This window comes from Elgaria multicarinata, chromosome 2 (genome assembly GCF_023053635.1).
Source record: "Elgaria multicarinata webbii isolate HBS135686 ecotype San Diego chromosome 2, rElgMul1.1.pri, whole genome shotgun sequence".
Lineage (NCBI taxonomy): Eukaryota > Metazoa > Chordata > Lepidosauria > Squamata > Anguidae > Elgaria > Elgaria multicarinata.
In genome coordinates this window covers 53,809,461-53,830,373 of record NC_086172.1, presented here as the reverse complement: position 1 = coordinate 53,830,373, position 20,913 = coordinate 53,809,461, and positions in this window count along the sequence as shown.

Here is a 20,913-nt window from a genome sequence, read left to right as displayed (position 1 = left end):
ACAGAGCTTACTAAAAATATTGAGAATGCCCAAGTAGACAATCCACAAATCACCATCTACGGATGTACCACACGCATACAAAGAAACCATTCTGGCAGCTTCCTATTTCCCTCACCTCAGCTCAAGAAAGGAAAAGAAGCTTTCCTTTTCACACCCCTTTCATTTCGTTTATATAAATCTGAGCTCATTTTGTCTTAACAGCTCTTGAAAAGTTGAATCCTGCAGCAAAAGATAGCTGAAACTGATAAGATATGAAGGCATTTTAAACAAATATTGCCTTGGTTCTCTCTCGGCTCCTTATCGTACAGAAACTTCCTGTAGGCACACAGAACGCAAGCAAGGAATATTTTCCTGTTAAGGGTGATAGTTTCTCTGGCTGCTCAAAGGCTTTGGCATTCCCTCACTTGGGCTGCCTCCCTCCACCTGCGTCTGGCATTCTTACAAAGGACTTTTAGTTTTAGACTGCATATTTGTGACTCTGTGTGTATATTTGTGTGTGCGTATATATAGCATGAGGGGATAATGTTGTGATTTACAATGCTCTGCCATAGCTGCTAAAGCCTGAGGGGAGACAGTGAGGTGAGATTAAGAGTCCCAAACTATATTTCTAACTATTGTAAAGGAATTAAAGACAGCTTGTGTTTAAAGCATTCTCATCTTGCAAAATAAATCTTTTAAGTTAAGAAGTAATTCTGAGAACTAAACCTCCAAGATGACTGAAGTAGGTCTCCCACTTCTGAGAAAGAAAGAGAAAGAGAGGAAAAGGCTCCACTTGATCCTCCATCTTATTTCCCCAAGATCGCACAAGGGGAGCTTGTGACATATTGAGTTGGATCACAGAACATTCCCAGTCTCAAAAGGCCATTTTTAATTATTCCATCTTTGCCCACAACCCATTGTGACCCCAGAAAATCTGTGCTGGAGGATTGGAGAATCTTCTGGAATAGCGATCTTTTCCTTCTCACTCCAGCTCCATTTTGCCTTATCTGTGAAGCCCTCTGTGGTTCAGCGACATCATCCCTGTATGCAAAATGTGAATATGCAAAGAAGCTTTTATGGGCAAACTAGTGCAGCTGCCGTTGCAAGACGGAGGTCAGTAAATAAAGAGACGACACACAGAAGTTTGGGTTTAAACAGGGCCACATTTATTTAAAGATCTGTAAAGGGGGAACCTAAAGGGGCATCCAGTCTGGCCTGGTTCAGACCTTTCTGAACAGGGCGAGCCATTCATGGCCCGTGGGTTGGCGCTGTAGATTTCACCCTCCCACTGGCCACCCCTTTTGGGGTAGGGAGACCTTCTGATGTCACCCCTGACACATGCCTCAAAGCTATGAGTGGGTGAGAAAGGTTGGCCTCAGAGGTAATCCTTATCTCCCAGCCAGACCACAAAGCTCAAAACTGGGAGCCCTCAGGAATTACCAGTCACCTCAACAGTGCCTATGAATGCTCGCCATTAGAAAATCCCTCTGGATGCCCATTCCTTCCTGCCGTGGGAGTGACATGCCACTTGATTAGTCACTTACCCCCCACCTATCTAAAATTATATTTTTCAACCCCTCTACAGATCACGCAAAAACAAATAGTTTTTGAGGTCGTTCAAATGGACGCCGTCCTGTATATTAGTGCCTGGATCCGATAAATTGATCCCATCTTGCCTATATAGCTCCCTCCAGCTTAGATTAATCACAGGATCTTGACTACTACAGTCATTGTGTTAAATCAACACCCAGAAGATTTCAAAGTTAACTTCCTTATGGGCTCGCCATTACCCTGTGATTGCTGCATTTGTGCCAGGTAAAATTGTGCATGGCACCCACCCAGTGTGTGCATACCCTTCTTAAATTGAGCATGATTGCCACACAATTTTTTGGGCCGCTGCCCGAATAAGTGCATTGTCACAATGCAAGTCTGGGCCGTTGCCCAACATGTACATACACAAGTCTAGGCTGCTGCCCAGTGTACATGCCCTCTTCCCAGCTCACTCTGGGGATCTGGCAAGACAAAGTACTCGCCTTGTTGCACCAGTGGTCCATGCCATCCCTCCCACAGTGGCTAAGAATCAGCAGGATTGTGTCGCAATTCAGGGCCGCTGCCCAGTATACCATCTTCCCAGCTCTTCTCTGGGAATCTATTTGAGGCCAGTGCTAGCAAATGTGTTGAAAAGCACAAAGCCTGTAACTTCCAGACTTCTCTTACAGCCCATAATATTGTTCCGCCTGTATTGCACAACCACCCTTATGGGGTGGAGCCATTTTGCCTCATCTGTTAAGCCCTTTGTGGTGCAGTGACATCATCCCTGTATGCAAAATGTGAATATGCAAAGAAGTGTTTATGGGCAAACTAGTGCAGCTGCCGTTGTTGTTGTTGTTGTTGTTTTTGAAGGCCTGCCTGCCTGGCATGATACCCTTGAAGGGCGTTTCCAAATGGAGGGCTCCTATCAGCTTTCTCTGCTGTGGCACCCTGACTGTGGAATGCCCTCATTTTTTATGCAAACCTTAAGAGAAGAAAATAAAGTCAGACATAGTTACTAGCATATAGGGTGTTTTCACACATAACACTAGGGCTATAATCCTATATACACTTACCAAGAAGTAAACTCCATTGAATTCAATGGGCTTATTTCTGAATAGATACCCATAGGAATGCACTGTAAGGCAGCAATCCTATACCCACTGAATTCATTGGGACTTACTTGTAGGGCCTAATCTACACCAAGCAGGATATTGGACTATGAATCCCACCAACACAACATATACGCTATGATGGGACAGGGCTTTCTCTGTTGTGGCACCCAGACTGTGGAATGCCCTCCCCTTGGAGGCCTGATTGGCACCAACACAGATTTCATTTCGACGCCAAGTAAAAACATGGCTTTTTAACAAAGCCTCTGATGGTTAAACTCACTGGCACATTGTTTTAACTGCTTTTACTGCTTTTAAATTATATATTGTTTTAACTTGGTTCATGGTTTAATTTGTTTTTAACTGTGCATATTTATTGTTTTATACTGTATGCTTTTATCTGTACACCGCTCTGAGATCTTAATGATATAGGGTGGGATATAAATGTTTTTAAATAAATAAATAATAATAAAAAGGTGTGGCACAAGCATTCTATCTATTCTTTTTACTTACTGGGATTTTTTTGCAAGATACTGAGAAGGCTTGTATTAGTATTCCTGTGGTGGATGAAGTTGCAGAATAAGGTTCAGAGTAAACTAAGACTTTCCAGGTGTTGCTGGAGAGTCACAAGGTGATAGAGCATACCAGTGTTCAATTTTCTTCTTTTGATTCATTTCCAGGATCCATCAGCCACCCCCACACCCCCTGTCAACATGGCTTTAACTGAAATTCTGGCACTCTGCAGAGCAGGTGACAATCTGAACTCATTTCCTTCCTTTCTATCTAATAACCTCTTGTCAGAGCAGAGGAAGGGAGAGTTATTCTCTTAACTTCCTTCAAAAGGGTGAAGCAAAGGTTATTGACTGATATTTCCCATGCATTCCTAGCTGCACAGAGCCTGTTGCAACTCCCCACCTGACATAATCAAAGGTTCACTCTGAAGATGAAGGGGCTCTTAAATTAGTTTGCCTCCTTACTACCTCACAGAAAATGTTATAGTTCATTATCTCACTCCTGCACTAGAAAAAATAATGACGAATGACAAGAAAGAATTACTCCCTACAAAAATTTATTAGCAAGCACTATTTACAAGAAACAAGGACCTCATCTTCCTTTGCATTTTGTGGGAAGCAAGGTCAACACAAAATCCCACATGTTCAAGATCCCTAGGGAAATGACCCTGCAGATGTGAGCAGTTTTGTTCATCTTAGATTTCCTGTTCTGTACCTACAAATATGTCCCGTAGCTCCATCAAAGGTGGCTTTCACCCAATGTCACCTCATGAATTTGTAGAGCAGGATTTGAGACAATAGCTCCTTAGGGCACTCAAAGATAATTCTACAGGTTTTTCACAGATATCACCCTCTGAGAGTGCAACACTACAGGACAGATCCAAACTGGGGCTTTGAAAAGTTTTGAAGTACATTCTGTGTACTTCTGAAAACAGCAGTAATACACACGTGTACCAGCACCAACTACAACAGTCTGCATTCCAAGCTCAAAGTGAGGGGGCAAGTGTCTCCTTAGTCCAGGCATAGGCAATGTGGCAGCCATGGGCAACAATGTGCCCCCATTCACTTTTCTTGGTGCCTGCCAAGGTGTCCTATCCCCCCTTGATGATGATGATGATGATGATGATGATGATGATATTTTTTTCTTACTTGCAGCTGAGGTTGCTGTGAATTAGGTTTCTGTTGGTGTTGAAATCTGTGGATTCAAAGGGGTTGTTGGGGCTCAGACCCCACCTCTGCCTTGCCCTTAGTCTTTGAGACAGGTTACTTGTCCTTTGCCACAGCCCCCATGGCAGCCATTTTGTGGTGGTACCCAGGATATTGCTAAATGTGCCCACGACCCCAAAAGGTTGCTTATCCCTGCCATCGAATGTTAGTGGAACGTGTGATGGCGGAGTGCTTTGAGCTGATAACACTTTAAGGTCTCTTGCTAAAGAATGGAACATGGGGAACAAGATCTGCTTGAATTTGCAAATTTGAATATTTAAATTCAAATTTCAAATGCTTATCAACATTTCAGATGGCAAGAAAATCCAGCCCAGTTGTCTATCAAACTGTGTATTGTGTTCCTCTCAAGATGGTATTACGAGACAGGGGACAGTCAGAGGAAACGCTGTTTGGAACTCAAATTATGAAGGATTTTTGTTTGGTTCTGTCTGTATGCCATTACTGATGCCAAAGATATCAAGCTAGAGAACAAGCACTAACTTGTTTAACTAAAGCCTTCTATACTTGAAAAGATTTCCCTCCATTGCCACACAACTGACAGGATTAGAGAGATGCGCGGGACAAACTCTTTGATCTTTACGTCTTGCTTTCTGTCTTGTCGGCGTGTGCTCGCAGTATGGGACATGGTGAATTATTGCTTATGCATTTTCCATTTCTTCTGTCTGTCAATGCTTGCCTCATCTCTAGAAGGTAAAGAGCAATATGGAAATTATCCTTACTAGGAACATATTTTTAATTCGGTTGACACACAAATGGTGAGACTCTCAAATTTTAGTTTAGCCTGGAAAAGAATTCCCCTGCTGCTGCTCCCCCACTATTCAGAAAGCTGCCAAATCTTGACTTTCCTTCCCATCCTCTGATCCTCTAAAACCTCCCTGCCTTCCCTCCTATCCCATTTACCTAGCTGCTGTTGGTTTGCTTGCGGTGGCACTGGACAACAAGAGAAAGGGTCTCCTTGATGTGTTATTGTACAATCCAGCAGGATTAATGTATGGAGCCCTGCATCTGCGCCAAGCCCTGCTGGGAAGAGCCAGGCAGAGCAGGAGGAGTGCTGAATGCTTTTACAGCTTCTCTGTCCTCTTGGCTGAGGGGCCGGGGTGGAGGCCAAGTAGTGTGTGGATCTGATGGATCCACAGCCTCCCCTCCCCCCTCCTCCCCCATCCACCTGCAGGCCGCTTCTTTCCTCCCTCCCTATCCACTGCTGAGGTTGTGACACTGACTTTGGGAGAGGGGGAACCACCACAGCTTTCCACAGCACCTGGGAAGGGTGGCAGGTTGGTAGGTTGGTAGGGATGGAAATCAAAAAATTTCCCCCTCTGAGCCGGAACTGTCTACGGCCTTGGAGAGGAAATGCCCCAGAATCCTATGGCCACCTCAGACACTGTCTATAGGCCATAGGATTGCTCTCTTAGTTTACTACAAAGCCACTGCTTTTTTTTTACATTAGGCTGAATGATCTCCATGTATGTCTTTAGTCTGAAGTGGTGCAGTCTAGGATTCCACCAGTGTGCAGTCTGCATAATGCCTAGAACAACTCTCATGCTAGACCTTACATATGCTTCAGAATGATTTATTTATTAATTATATGTGCCATGTTTCACTGCAAAAAGCAATCTTGAAAGGTTCCATCCTCCAACACACCCACTGAAACCACCAGCATTTTTGCTGACAGAACGTTCAGATCGGCTCTACATTCTTTCTGATATTGTTTATTTCATTTTATTTATTCTATTTATTTACCATTCTTCCTCCCAAGGGAGCCTGGGGTGGTAGGCCACACAATAGAAACACATCATTCTACATAAAAATTAAAACCTCCAACCATATAACTATATAACTACAGACAGCAGCATAAGACAATACAGTTATTCAACAATGCCTTCTTTTCTGTTCTTGCAGTTTAAAAAGGGAACATAGAGCAAAAATGCTTATCTTCCACTAAAGCTTTAACCAGAGTGCAGTTTCATAAATCATTTCAAGTAATCAGACACAATCAAATCTTAGTGTTCAGTGCACACTAGAAATAATGTGCAGGCACAGATAGTTTTAGGTTGCTTTACCCTATGCCAATAAATCTGCCATTTGCAATAGAGTTTCTGCCAAGAAAATCCCTTTGGATTTGGTCAGCTTTGACAGAGGATATAAAAAAAGACTATACAAATATTGCAGTTTTATCCTAGTTCCTTTTTGCTCTAGCTTTTGTCAACTAAAGCAAACATTCTTTAAATGATTCTTGCCTCAAATACAATATCTGAATGCACAATAATCCCTTCAGTTATATGTAATTGCTTACTCCTCTCTTCTGATTTTTGTTTAAATCACCAGTAATATTATAGAACAGGCTTCCCCAATCTGCTGCCCTCCAGATGTTTTGGACATCAATTCCCATCAGCCCAGCATGGCCAGTGGTCATGAATGCTGGAAGTTGTAATCCAACACAGTCGGAAGGCACCAGGCTGGGGAAGGCTGTTATGGGTTTGCACTATAGTATCTAGTAATGCCTTCACAGATGGCCAAGTTCCTTTCATAAGGTTTATTCACAAGTGAGTATCATTCAGTAAAGGTCTCTTTCAATGTTAATTAAAGGTCTCCTCTTTGCCTCTTCTGCCCCTTTTATTGCTTCCCATTGATTGTGACTGAAGGATTAGTGATGAATTGCCCCTTAATTATCCCTTTGAATTGCCCCTTAATTATCCCTTTGAATCACCCTCTGATTCCCCTAAATTCATTTTCTGTTCCTGTGCGTGGAGGGGAGGATTTAATTATTTATTTCCATTTTTATAGAAAAAAATATGTTATTTCACTTCTGTTATCTATGGTGAAATGTCCATGGTGAGGCAAGTCAAATAATTTCCGAATTTGGTAGAGTATGTCGGAACGTATTTTGTAATTTTATCATACTGAAAAGGCATGTGTGCTTTATGGTAATTTTCTTTATTTAAAAAAGAGAGACTGGAAACAGACCACTGAGAAATGATGTTTAACCTGTGTACATTATGAAGATGTAATGCAATAATAAAAGCTTAGCTTAGTACAACATACACTTGAGACCTTCAAGATGCCTTTACAGTTGGAAGGTTTAGCCATAAAATTCCTTTTAATATTAATGAACACCAGATCTGAACATTTCAGTATTAACAGAAAGACATAGAAACACTAGCCAAAACTGATTTACAAATAGACTGAACAAACACAAAGCATGCACACATAATTGAGGCTAGAGATAAGAAATCCTTTACCATATGTAGATTGGATGACCTGTCATATATAAACTTTTGTCTTGAATCTGTCATGAGAGGAAGGCGTGCTTTAATTTTATGAAGCAAACATGCCTCTCTTGGCTACATTCCTGAATTCTGTCCTGAAACTTTTACAGGTTTGCTTGGTGTTATTACATGGATTCCCCCCTCACCCATCTTAGGAATATGATTTCAGTCATGTGGCCTTGATAAAATGGAAGCTTCCATCCATTTGCTGACAGAGAACTAGGAGTATATACCATCCCCATTTTGTACTGCCATTCCATATAAATCAAGAATTGTGCATGAAAAGTCAGGAGGTGGAATCAATAGGGTCAGCAGTTCCTGGGGGATCAGACATATCAGGCAGCAAGATGCTCTGTCCATAGTGTATAGACCTATCACATATGCATATGAGCCCTTCTTGGCCACCAAGCACTATCTTCCATACATAATATAACGCTCCCACAGGATGCACAACCATTCCAACATTAGGTGCAAAAAGGGTAAATATTTGCAAGTGCCCCAGTCATGGGCTGAACTCGCAGGATACTCAGGGCTCTATCACACCTATTCCCCCCCCCCCCGGTTTACCTCTGAGTTTTTTACCTTCGTTTCATAAGTGCCTCAAGGGCTCCCTCACATATGGTCCCTTTCACGTGGGTTTTCACTTGTTTGCTCTTCAACTCGACCCTGACCCTTCTCCTTCCTCCTCCAGTTCATTGGTTGTGGTACTCTGATGGGTGTGGGCTCTTCCTCCCCCCTCACTCTGGCTTTGTTATCTAGCGGGGTTGGAGCACTAAAAAGCCCATTCAACTGACTAACAAGTCCCTACAATGACGTGCTGGAGGAGGAGAACTGCCCTGCCCTCCCCTTTCATCAGCAAGACTCCACTAGCACATGCCCCCAACAACGGAAGAAGCAAGAAGGGAAAATAATCCAGACTTTCCCTGCACCAAAATAAAATGCAACAAGGGGTGATGGGTGAAATGAGTGCAGGACAGGGATGACGTCATGTGAGTACTGTGCTGCAAATCCACATACAAGGCATGGCGAGTGTGCGATAAATCACTGGTGTGATGGAGCTCTCACAGTTACTCACAGAGCCTGCTTCCTTTCCTGCCAAAACCCAATCAGGGTTGTAGATTTCATTCACACCCTATCCCCACCCCACCATCATTCAACCACAGTGATACAGCAATGGGAATAGCTGCTCTTGTGGCTTCTCCTTCCCTTCCTGCCAAACTGCAGTAAAAGGGGAATGATCTTTTGCTTTTTCTGTCCTTTCCAGGTTGAACCATGTAAAGGACAGCAGGGATGTCCAGAGACCAACCCAATGCCAATGGACAGCCCTGAGACCTCCAAAATTTAGAGGAAAACTTTGTCATGCAGGCATTTCAAAATTTCAAACAGAACCCTCCTCCCCATTAATAGCCTGTGGTTATATACTACAACTGTTTGCATTTGAGCATTGCTTGGGTAGTGCAATGGAGATGTCTTTTGTTGCTGTCAGAGAGGGGGGAAATCTTGTTTTCCAGGAAGATCCATGTAAGTTTTGAACCAACCTGATATATCAGGCAGCAGAGCCCACAACGGCCCGCTCATTTCTTAATGTACCACAACTATCAAGTACAGTTTCTTAATTTGAAGTAAACGTATGCATCATGGTTGCTTTTATTTATTTATTTGATTTATATATGACTGCATATGAACAATAAAAGGGGAGAACTGAAACAACAGCAGCAGCAGCAACAACATCAGAACTAAAACCATTAAAATCAGATTGTGCCAATAAAACTGCAGCTGGCAGTCAGGGAAGGCTTACTTAAATAAAAATGTCTTCAGCAGGCACTGAAACAAAGTTGGTGCCTGCCTGACATCAAGAGGCAGGGAGTTCTGCAGAGACGGAGCCGTTACACTGAAGGCTCTACTCTGAGTGGTTTCCAAGTGGACAGCAGGTCCATCCAGAACCACTAGGATGACCTCCGTGACTGGGCGAGATGGCAAGGGAGAAAGCACTCTCTCAAATTATTAGCTTATAAGCGGACCTGTAACCAAAAGCTGCAGTATATCCTGCCTGCAAAAAGAGGAGTTTCTGTTCAGGGTCCCAAGCAGTAATTTCCTCCAAGCAGGGCATTCTATTCCACCCCCATCCCCTCAGTGTTTCTGTTTTCCAACTGTCATTCTACATTCTGCGGATACTGAACCCTTTCTGGGATATGGTGTGTGTGTGTGTGTGTGTGTGTGTGTGTGTGTGTGTGTGTGTGTGTGTTGGTATCTCTAAGAGTTTTGTTTAAAGATTTTTTATTTTTTATTTTTGTTTATTTCTATAAACTTCCTGGCTTTCTAGAGCATGTTGATAACTCCCCATTGTTTCTCAGTGGCCTCTTTTCCACTACATTCCCGGCGGTACTCACCACCTGAGTTTGCTATTAGATAAGATCGATTCAAAAACAAGTAAAGTGGTTATGGACGCAATAATAAAACACACATCCAGGCGTGTAAACTCCACTGAGCTCAGTACTACTGACTTCTGAGTAAACATCCATAGGATTGCCCTGCATGAAAATAAAAGTCGTTTTCTCAATAGAATTTGAGATGAGCCAAAGTCCATAAAACCTTCAAAACAAAAATCAGGTTGACAAGCTATTTTTACTGAAACATTAAAAATTAAAGTGACTGTAAATGTATATACTATACATAGCATCACTTTTAAACTTGCTTGGCTGCATATGTCATCTTGGATTAAGTTCCTCTCTTCATGGCAAAGTTGACACCCTAACAGCAAGTTCAAGCAGCTTATACTTGAAATGATGAAACATCAATATCTAAAGCAACTTCACATAAAATATGCCAAATAACCTGTGCCATATTTACTTGCACATGCTGCATTTAATTTCCTCCTCCTCCTCCTTTTTTGCTCTGGTGTAAAATATCTTAATGTAATTTATATTTCATCAATTTATCTGTCTACAAGTATCAAGAGGGGCAAACCCTTTTCCATTCCTTTGGACGGTTTCCAAAGGAATGGGAAAGGTGTTGGACTAAATGCATACTGTGTTACATCCAACACTACATGAGCAGACTTAGCCTTGCTCTCCTTCCTCCCCTGTGCCCCAAATCTGCTCTAGGGGCTTCCCCAACCTTCCAGAGCAGACTTGGGGGTGGGGTGGCGTGACTTGTGGACTGCAGGATGGTGGGTAAATGTATTCCACCAGCTGTTTCCATGGCATCAGCAGACAGACAATGTTGGATCCAATCCCTATTCTAAGTATAGAATGGTTTATGACTGTGTCATAAATCTGTTTTGTGTTGTACTTAGGGATGTACAAATCAACCTATATCCAGTTCGAGGGATGGCTGTCATGGGGAAATTCAGCCCTCTTGGAGCTTGACTGATTTCACTGGAAACACTAGCTTGGCTTATGGATTTTGGCTATTTCTCTCTCTCTAAAAACTGCAGGATATGCACAATGCTTAGTTATGTGTAAATTGCAGCTGCAGTTTATGCATAACTAAAAGCTCCATCACACAAGAGGTTAAGATGCTCCCTATCTTCGCTTCTCCGCCCATGTTTTCATTCCTCAGTTACTTCCTGTTTCAAAAGAGGAAGTACACAACGAGCACGAGACCCATTGAATCCGCTGTTCTAATGGTGCTGCTTCTCCTGCATAGAGCAGGAGAGAGCAGCGACTCCGAGTTTTTTTAAAAATCTTACTTAATGAGGGGTTTTTTTTTGTCACGCAAGGAAGGCCAGAAGGGGCGGAAGTGGTGTGGGAGGCAGATGACGTCATGTGAGGGACCTGAGCAAACTCCATGAGTGCCCAGTAATGAGTGCGCAATAAAACGCTCGTCGGATGGAGCTTTAAGCACTTTATGGCTGCAATTTGTGCTCATTATGGCCGTAATTTGCCCAATGACATTTTCCACCCCAAAAGCCACTCTGTGTTCTTATTGCCCTCATCCATCTCATCCCCGGCAGGCACTGTGGGTGCAATAACCCAGTCAGATGCAGCGTTCCGCTCATCACTGGCCCAAAATGGAGACCGATGTTCCATAGCCTGCAGGAAAATGTGAAACGTAGCATTTCCTAAACACATTTTTGAAATGTATTTTCAGGTGAAAAGCAGGAATTCGAAATAGTCTTGTCACGCAGCTTTACGCAACGTATTCACTATGCTGTTAGGAACACCTCCGCGTGTGAATATGTGCACAAGGAGTGGCTCAAACACTGCAGTGATAGGGAAGTCCTCTTCTCTCACTAAGGAGACCATGTGTTCCTCCGAGGGCCCACAGAGCGCTAGCTCTTGGGATGTAAAAGCATTGCAAATGGCACTGTCCCTTCAGGCAGCTATGCTGACACAAATGATTAGCGTCAGGGTGACAGTGTATTATCTCCCATTATAGTTCTGAGCCAATTTAACCATTCAGGCTCTACTGCACCTAAATAATGTAGCTATACTGGCATTGTTTGGTGCATCTGAGAGAGAGACAAATCCTGTACAAAACCCTAAGTGCAAAACGACTAGGACTCTATTAAAGCTAGCAATACTGCGGCATGACACATTTTACTTGTTGTTTTATCTGTTGTGCTCGTTGGAGCAAAAATGCGCTTTAGAGTTTCAAAATAATATCCCTTTCAAACCTGAAGCATGCAATGTGGCTGAAACAGACAGCTGTCCAAGTCTCAACACGCTGGCTGCAAGGTGGCCCATATAAAAAGCATGCCATATATTGTTGGCTGAATGAGTTGGTACAATACAAATAAATATAGTCTTTGAAAATGACTTGAGGTTACTTATAAAGAACATCAATCTAGGCCTCTGGGTTTTCCAGAAGTAATGGAAATTTGTTTGAACTACACAAATAAGATACGCTGATGGCACTATATATGTAATGCTAATAGTACTAATAAACATTATTCTAGCCACAGGTGTAGCATATACAAATGCATAATTCCTTTTATCGGTAACATACACAGAAAGAGCAGATAGCATCTCCACCTTTATTCTAGTCACACATTTCACATTAAGACCCACTCATTTCAAACTACTTAAAGACTTTGGATATTTTCTTTATTTTGTTTACTATAATTTTTTGTTTTTGTTTTTCAAATGCAATCTCACTCCCCACTCTCATGAAGTATTAACTAGGATGTTGAATGGGCAAACAGGGCTAATATTATGGGCTACATGACACAAAAAAAGGAATTTTCACCAAAGAACACATGCTCTAGTGTTCTTTTATGTTGGAGGCATGAACAGGTTTCATGGTTATAGGGCTTAGACCAGGAAAGATTACACCAACACTCCCTAATGCATAAATAATAATTTTGCCACATTGTTCAGTGGGTAACATTTCATAGTAGGAAGCTCTTAATGATCTTTTAATTGCTTAGCAGCTAACAGGGAACATCTACCACATTTACTTGGAACCATGGGAAAAGGCTATTAAATATTCATGGAAAACATATTCTATGAATATTCCTGAATATTATAATTCTTTTTTCTTACAGTGCAACCCTATGCATGTCTACTCAGAAGCAAGCCATTGTGTTTACTGGGGCTTACTCCCAGGTAAGTTTGTAAAGATTGCAGCCTTTTCTATGTGCTGAAATATAAAACTTTAAAAAGCACAAATCTATTCATCATTATGAAGAACAAAAACAATATGTTGCTTAGGCAATGATACTTTAAAACAAGGTGGATAATGTCAATCAATAAATAAACAGCAGCCATAGGGATTGGGAAACTGGAATGGGAATGAGGCAGGGAGGAAGTGGATTTAACCCTTTGTTTCTGTTGCAATCCTAACCTGGATCCCGCTCTCCTCACTCCCACCTCTCACCCCCCACCCCTCGGCCATTACTATTCACATTGGAAGAAAGCTCCAATTGGAATTTTCCTCCTGATCAAATAACAGCTGTGTAGGGGCTTGATCTGAACCGGGATCATGGAGGGACAAAGGACAAACACCATGGCCCCAATCTGAATTTGGGCCCATTTGCTGTTATGAAATTCTTCTTTTTCTTTAATCCATTTGCCCTTTACTAATTGTGTGAATAATGCCATATCTAGTTTGGGTCTGAAAGATTTATTAATGCTTTCTCTAGATTTGGTCTTGGATCCAGTTTCTGCACTGTACCTGCAGAATCAATATTGCTGCCATCTGCCTCCCCTCCTCTCCCCTGTAGTCCCTCACAATCACCCTCAAAACCTGCTCCTGTGGATGTGGGGACTCTCTGGAGCAGATCTGGAAGGCACACAAAGGACTGCAAGGGGGAAGAGAGAACACTGAAGTCCCATTCCACCGTTGGTATCCATTCCATGGGTGCAATGACAAAGTTGTATCCAACTCTTAAAGTTCCATCTGCATTTTCTAATAGAAAAATAAGTGGGAAGAAAAGTTCTAAGTACTTAGAACTCACTTGTTTCCACACTAACTTTGTACTTCGCCCATTGCCTATTCTTGCAGTTATACATTTTGTTAACACACAGCCATTAGGTACTAAAAATGAAAAGAGCAGAAAGTCTAAAGATGTTTACAGGTGCAGTTGTGTGAGCAAAACCATCATCCATATGGACTCTGGCTCAAGTCAAATTAGATACATTCGTAACCTAAAATTAATTCATAACTTTAAAAGTTATGAATTAAAATTGAACATGCAAATGCCTGAACCCTGGATTGTCTCCTTCTGTTCCCAGATGTCAGTGGCTTCTTTCACTGTTTCGTTCTTGAATTGTTGTGGGCTTGGTGTATGCTAACAAGTCTCCTCAGTTGGCTGGCAGGAAACAGGTTCTTGGATACTCTTTCAGAAATTCTATAGCAATTTGGCAGCCTATTTCGTAGTTTCCTCACATTTGCTGACATGTTTACAATATGAGCTGGATGAATTCCACAAAGTCTATCCTGACCATTTTATCTTCATGATACAGAAAGCTTTTCAATTTGTTGTGCTCTTCTCAGACTACACTTACCATGGCATTCTTCCACTGTCAGTTGGAATGTGATTTTAGCAGACAATGACATCAGAGGAATATCAGGAGTATTTTTCCCTTTAAAAGGGATCTTTCAGCAACAAAGGAGAGTTAGTGGAATGAAAACACTCACTTGTGCAAAGTTTGAAGTGCATTTTAAAATATCTCCAGCAACCTTTTTATAAATATAAACCTTTAAGTATAGCAATTCCCCAATATCTGCAACCACTCTGCCAAATCCACAGAGATGAAAGGAAGACAAAAACAAAACAGTCCCCACCCCCATGGGCATATCTACATTAGAGGTGAAAACTGGTTCAGAAGCCATTCCATTCCCTAGTGGTGTAGGATAATTCATGTTAATTCCCACAATTCTTGATGGGGGGGGGGAAAGCCATTTATATTAAAAAGGTATTCAACCAATATAAGTTTGTAACTCAATGATAAACATAACAATCATTTGGGAATAGATTAAGCTGACAATATTCCAAAAACAAAATAATTTCTGTCCTTCTACGGTGGATTCATATGTTCTTTTATTCTTCATGCTTGCTTTTATTTCACTTTTAAAGCTCACATTGCTGGTTGACTCTCTTGACTAGGCTAACATCTAAGGAAGAAAGTTGCATAACATAAAGTTTGTTCGTTTTATGAGCTGTGGTATCTGCAATCACTGCAAAGCCTGCTTATAGATGTTGAACAGCAGGATTGCATTAGTTTTGTCCTCCTCAAACATTACATCAATAACTCCATAGAAATGATCGATCAGGATGTTGAAACTCAGGCCTGCAGGCCAAATCCAGCCTGCCTGGGATCCCAAGCTAGTCCTCTGGGGTTTCCCAGATGGCCATGCCTCCTTTCCCCAGCTCCGCCCTGTTCTCCCCACGATTGGGTGGTTTCTCAGCTTCTGTCGCATTTCCCCCCATTCTAAAAGGTTGAAATGCCTCTCCTACTAAAGCTTAATTACTAGCAGTAAGAGTTTTGAGCTACAACATGCTGGTATTTTGGGGATTGGGGCCCTGCCCCCTTTTGCCCTTAGCTCCACCCATCACTGGAATATACACCCCAGAGTGTCTTCAACACTGAATTTGATCCTTAGGCTGAAAGAGGTTCAATACCCCTGGGGATAGATTGTTAAGCCCAGACTTGATCTTAACTGGTATCCATGATTGCATATGAATTTGCATCTTTCATTTCATAGAAAGGCTGAGTGATTTTGCTTATTTCTACTGTGGAAAAATAAAGTGCGAGGACACAAGGGCAGGATCTACACTACTGCTTTAAAATGGTTTATGACAGTAATGACAACTGTTGGGGCCCAGGACACACTCCATATACAATTTCTTTAAAAAATAAATAATGAAAATAGTGATTCTTTCTCCCTTCTATGTATTTGTGTGAAAAGCTCATAAGTAGTGTCCCAAATTCAGTTCACATACCTCACCAGAATTAGAATTTGGACGTTTCTATATGCAGACACAAAATATGAATAACTCTGATAGATGCTTATAAAGTCCCACTTAAAATAAAGACTATTAACATTTCTCAGGAGGGCAAGTTTGCCCATCTCTAGCTGAGTGAATTAATTTTCCTGACATATCAGATAAAGTCGATCTTACTGTTGACAACATGTAACGTTTTGAAAAGACTCATCTGTGCCTTTGTTTATGGAACAGTTTGCCCTCCTCAAAGCATTGTATAAAGCATTTTACTAATTAATCCTTTGGTGATCAATTTGTGTCAGACTCTCCTTTGTACCCATTTCAACATTTGCAAAATCATGCAGGATTGAGACCTCACTTCATGACATGCCAGGGGAGAGTTCTTGGTTATTCAGCCTCCATGAGAGGTGTAATGAGAAATCACTTGAGAGAGACTAAAGACAAAAAAGCAAATACAGATTGATAAGAAACATGAAAGCAGACAGCATGCATGTCCTCAGAGCAGTAGAAGTTATGACAAGGAGTCCTGTTGGACTTGCACTCCTAGGGACTTGTCATCTCTGGGACAGAATTAGTTCTTTGGCAGTAAGATTTTAAAAGTTGACAGCATGCAGACCACAGATTTGTAACAATAGTTTAACAAGTTGCCTAAGCATGCCTGCGTGCATACATATCGGCAGCTCTGTGTGTGTGTGTGTGTGTGTGTGTGTGTGTGTGTGTGTGTAAGAAAAAGTTTGTCACTTCCTTAGAATGGCACCAAGTAGGAACAACAGTGAGATCGTACCCATGTAACAAAGGATGTTTATTGTTATGAAATCCCATTGATTGGTGCTGCTCTTCACAGGATTTGATCCAATGTTACTAATGCCTAATCAATGCTAATAATGTGCATATACCGCCAGGAGAGTGGCAGTCTGCATTGTGAAGAATCTGTTTCCTCTTCCCAACACAAATATCAACAGACATGATCTTAACCAGAAGCTATATCCAGTTTCATAGGCAGCCCAAATAACTTTTTTACAATGGCTGCATGCTATTTGTACTGCAGTAAAAATCAGATGTAATTTTGGACACCCGGTATCAGAATAAGGGTCAGAGGTGTAACGCCACCACTCAGGCATCAGTGTGATGAAATCCATTCCTTTCTCTCTTTGCTACAATGTGATGCAGCACATGTATTTTGACTTTGATATCTGGAAGTCAGACGGAGACGCAGAATCAATTTTTCAGGGTACTGTACACTGTTGGAAAACTTGAAAAAAGGCAATTTTCTCCCTATAGATAGCTGTATGAAACACAAGCCTAGGAAAATGTCTTTGTTCTGAATGAAAAACAGATCCATGGAGCAGTCACATTTCAAAACAAGCAGCAGAGGTGGGTAAATGGCCTGAATTTTTAATTGTCAGTTTTGTAGATAGCAGGAAACCAAAATGTATATTGATAGGCATGCTGTGAATATCTTTGATCTTTTGTTCCCGACACAGAAACTGCTGTTGAAGATAAGTGTTCTGAACAGCAGCAAAGTTTAGGAATACTTAGGAAGACTGCACGCACGTAGACGCGCATGATGGTGAACAATTAAGTGGACTGTGCATATGATGAGGAAAATATCATTCCAATCTGCTTAAAGAAAGGAATTAATCCATGCAAGTGGGGAACATGCTGAACAGCTAAGCCTCTTGTGGACATATGCAATGCACAACCATTGTTTGGATCCACATTTCTGAAGTCTGCATGATCACATTTTGTAGATTAGTGCCTTTTGTGGAAATAAAGTGGATATAATTTATCCACTCTAGGATGATGATGATGATGATGATGATGATGATTCCACCTTAGGATGGAAAGGTCTTTTGCAGTTCTCCTTTGCAGTCCTAAGAACACAACCAACCAAGATAACTATTTCCCAGTCATAGAATCATAGAATAGCAGAGTTGGAAGGGGCCTACAAGGCCATCGAGTCCAACCCCCTGCTCAATGCAGGAATCCACCCTAAAGCATCCCTGACAGATGGTTGTCCAGCTGCCTCTTGAATGCCTCTAGTGTGGGAGAGCCCACAACCTCCCTAGGTAGCTGATTCCACCGTCGCACTGCTCTAACAGTCAGGAAGTTTTTCCTGATGTCCAGCCGGAATCTGGCTTCCTTTAACTTGAGTCCGTTATTCCGTGTCCTGCACTCTGGGAGGATCGAGAAGAGATCCTGGCCCTCCTCTGTGTGACAACCTTTTAAGTATTTGAAGAGTGCTATCATGTCTCCCCTCAATCTTCTCTTCTCCAGGCTAAACATGCCCAGTTCTTTCAGTCTCTCTTCATAGGGCTTTGTTTCTAGACCTCTGATCATCCTGGTTGCCCTCTTCTGAACACGCTCCAGCTTGTCTGCGTCCTTCTTGAATTGTGGAGCCCAGAACTGGACGCAATACTCTAGATGAGGCCTAACCAGGGCCGAATAGAGAGGAACCAGCACCTCACATGATTTGGAAGCTATACTTCTATTAATGCAGCCCAAAATAGCATTTGCCTTTCTTGCAGCCATATCGCACTGTTGGCTCATATTCAGCTTGTGATCTACAACAATTCCAAGATCTTTCTCGTTTGTAGTATTGCTGAGCCAAGTGTCCCCCATCTTGTAACTGTGCATTTGGTTTCTATTCCCTAAATGTAGAACTTGGCATTTATCCCTATTAAATTTCATTCTGTTGTTTTCAGCCCAGCACTCCAGCCTATCAAGATCACTTTGAAGTTTGTTTCTGTCTTCCAGGGTATTAGCTATCCCACCCAATTTTGTGTCATCTGAAAATTTGATCAGCGTTCCCTGCACCTCCTCGTCCAAATCATTAATAAAAATGTTGAAGAGCACTGGGCCCAGGACTGAGCCCTGCGGCACCCCACTCGTTGCCTCTCCCCAGTTTGAGAAGGTTCCATTGATAAGTACTCTTTGAGTCCGATTCTGTAGCCAACTGTGGATCCACCTAATAGTTGTTCCATCTAGCCCACTTTTAGCTAGTTTGTTAATCAGAATGTCATGTGGTACTTTGTCAAAAGCTTTGCTGAAGTCAAGATATATGACATCCACAGCATTCCCACAGTCCACAAGGGAGGTTATCCTATCAAAAAATGAGATCAAATTAGTCTGACAGGATTTGTTCCTGACAAATCCATGTTGGCTTCTAGTAATCACTGCATTGATTTCAAGGTGTTTACAGATTGACTTCTTTATAATCTGCTCCAGAATTTTCCCAGGGATGGATGTCAGACTGACTGGTTTGTAGTTCCCAGGTTCCTCCTTTTTGCCCTTTTTGAAGATAGGGACAACGTTAGCCCTCCTCCAGTCGTCCGGCACCTCGCCCGTCTTCCATGATTTTGCAAAGATAATAGACAAAGGTTCTGAGAGTTCTTCCGCTAGCTCCTTCATTACTCTTGGATGCAGTTCATCGGGCCCTGGGGATTTGAACTCATTCAAGGAAATTAGGTGTTCTTTGACCATTTGTTTATCAATCTCAAACTGCAATCCTGCCCCCTCAACTTCTACTTCACTTTTTCCAGGGGAGTCATAGACCCGCTTTTGGGAGAAGACCGAGGCAAAGTAGGAATTGAGCACTTCAGCCTTTTGTTTGTCGTCTGTTATCAATTTGCCATCCTCATTAAGCAGTTGAACCACTAGCAGTTGAACCACTAGATCCAATAGTCTGGATCTCTCTTATAGGGCTAAGGTTGGTAAGCATTCTATTTCATTTATAGCCCATTCTCAGTTAAGACGATTTGACCAAAAAGGATAGTGTGGAAGACCACAAATTAATGAAAATGATTCTGCTTGTGGAAGAAGTCTGGGGGAGTAAATGGTCAATAAACAAAACCCTTGCAATGACATCACAGCTTGGGATATACTTTCTCTGAAGCTTAGGGCACATCTACAAAGTGCACTGACAAGTGTTGGGGCCCATTGACACATACCATATACCGCTTTCATACCGCTATATCCTGCTTAGTATAGCTCCTGCCTTTTATATACTGCTTTCATAGTGCAATATCCTGCTTGATGTAGATGATCCCTAGTAAAACATGAGACAAGAGTGGACAAAATGCAGATAAAAAGCCAAAATCCAAGGTATAGAAACCCAATGTGAGTTGGCCATGCTGTAGTCCTCCACATTTTCTCCATATCTCATCTCCCAGATAGGGATGTATAAGCATTTCTTTTCTGTTCACTAATCATGCAAATGTGCCCCATTCCCAATCCTAAATTCAAACAGGACTGCTTTTTTTTGAGAAATGTTTGCAAATCCCCAAATTTGTAATCATGTTAAAAATTCTTTATTATTAAGAATGCACATTTTAAAATGTACATTATTGTTATTTTTTAAAAAAGCATTTTCATACTTTAGTTAATGGGAGGAAAGCAGTACACATTTTTGAAAAATATGCACAGAAATGCCATTTTTTCCCATTTGAATGAGCCAAAACTCATGTCAGAAATGAAAAAATGAGCATATTGAGCAATCTTCAAAGTGATCTTGGTGAAAATTTCAGTGAGCTTGAAAATTGCTGGTTCTCCTATCCCTACTCCTGAATGGGAAGAATATTTATACTGTTATCCCATATATGTTACTCAGAAGTCAATTCTATTGCCTTCAGTGGGGCTTACTCCCAAGTAAGTGGGTATAGAATTTGAGCCTTAAATGATTTTGTATCTCAGAAATTTCCATAATATTACAGGATTGTTATAAAACACACATTTTAATACTAAATCATGCTTATGTAGGGATAGTGCAGCGCAGGGCCGAGCAACTCCAGTATCCAAGGCAGTAAGCCAACATACTCCAGTTGCTGGGGAACATGGTTGGGAGGGTGCTGCTGCACTTGTGTCCTGCTTGTGGATCCCTGGTCGACAGCTGCCAA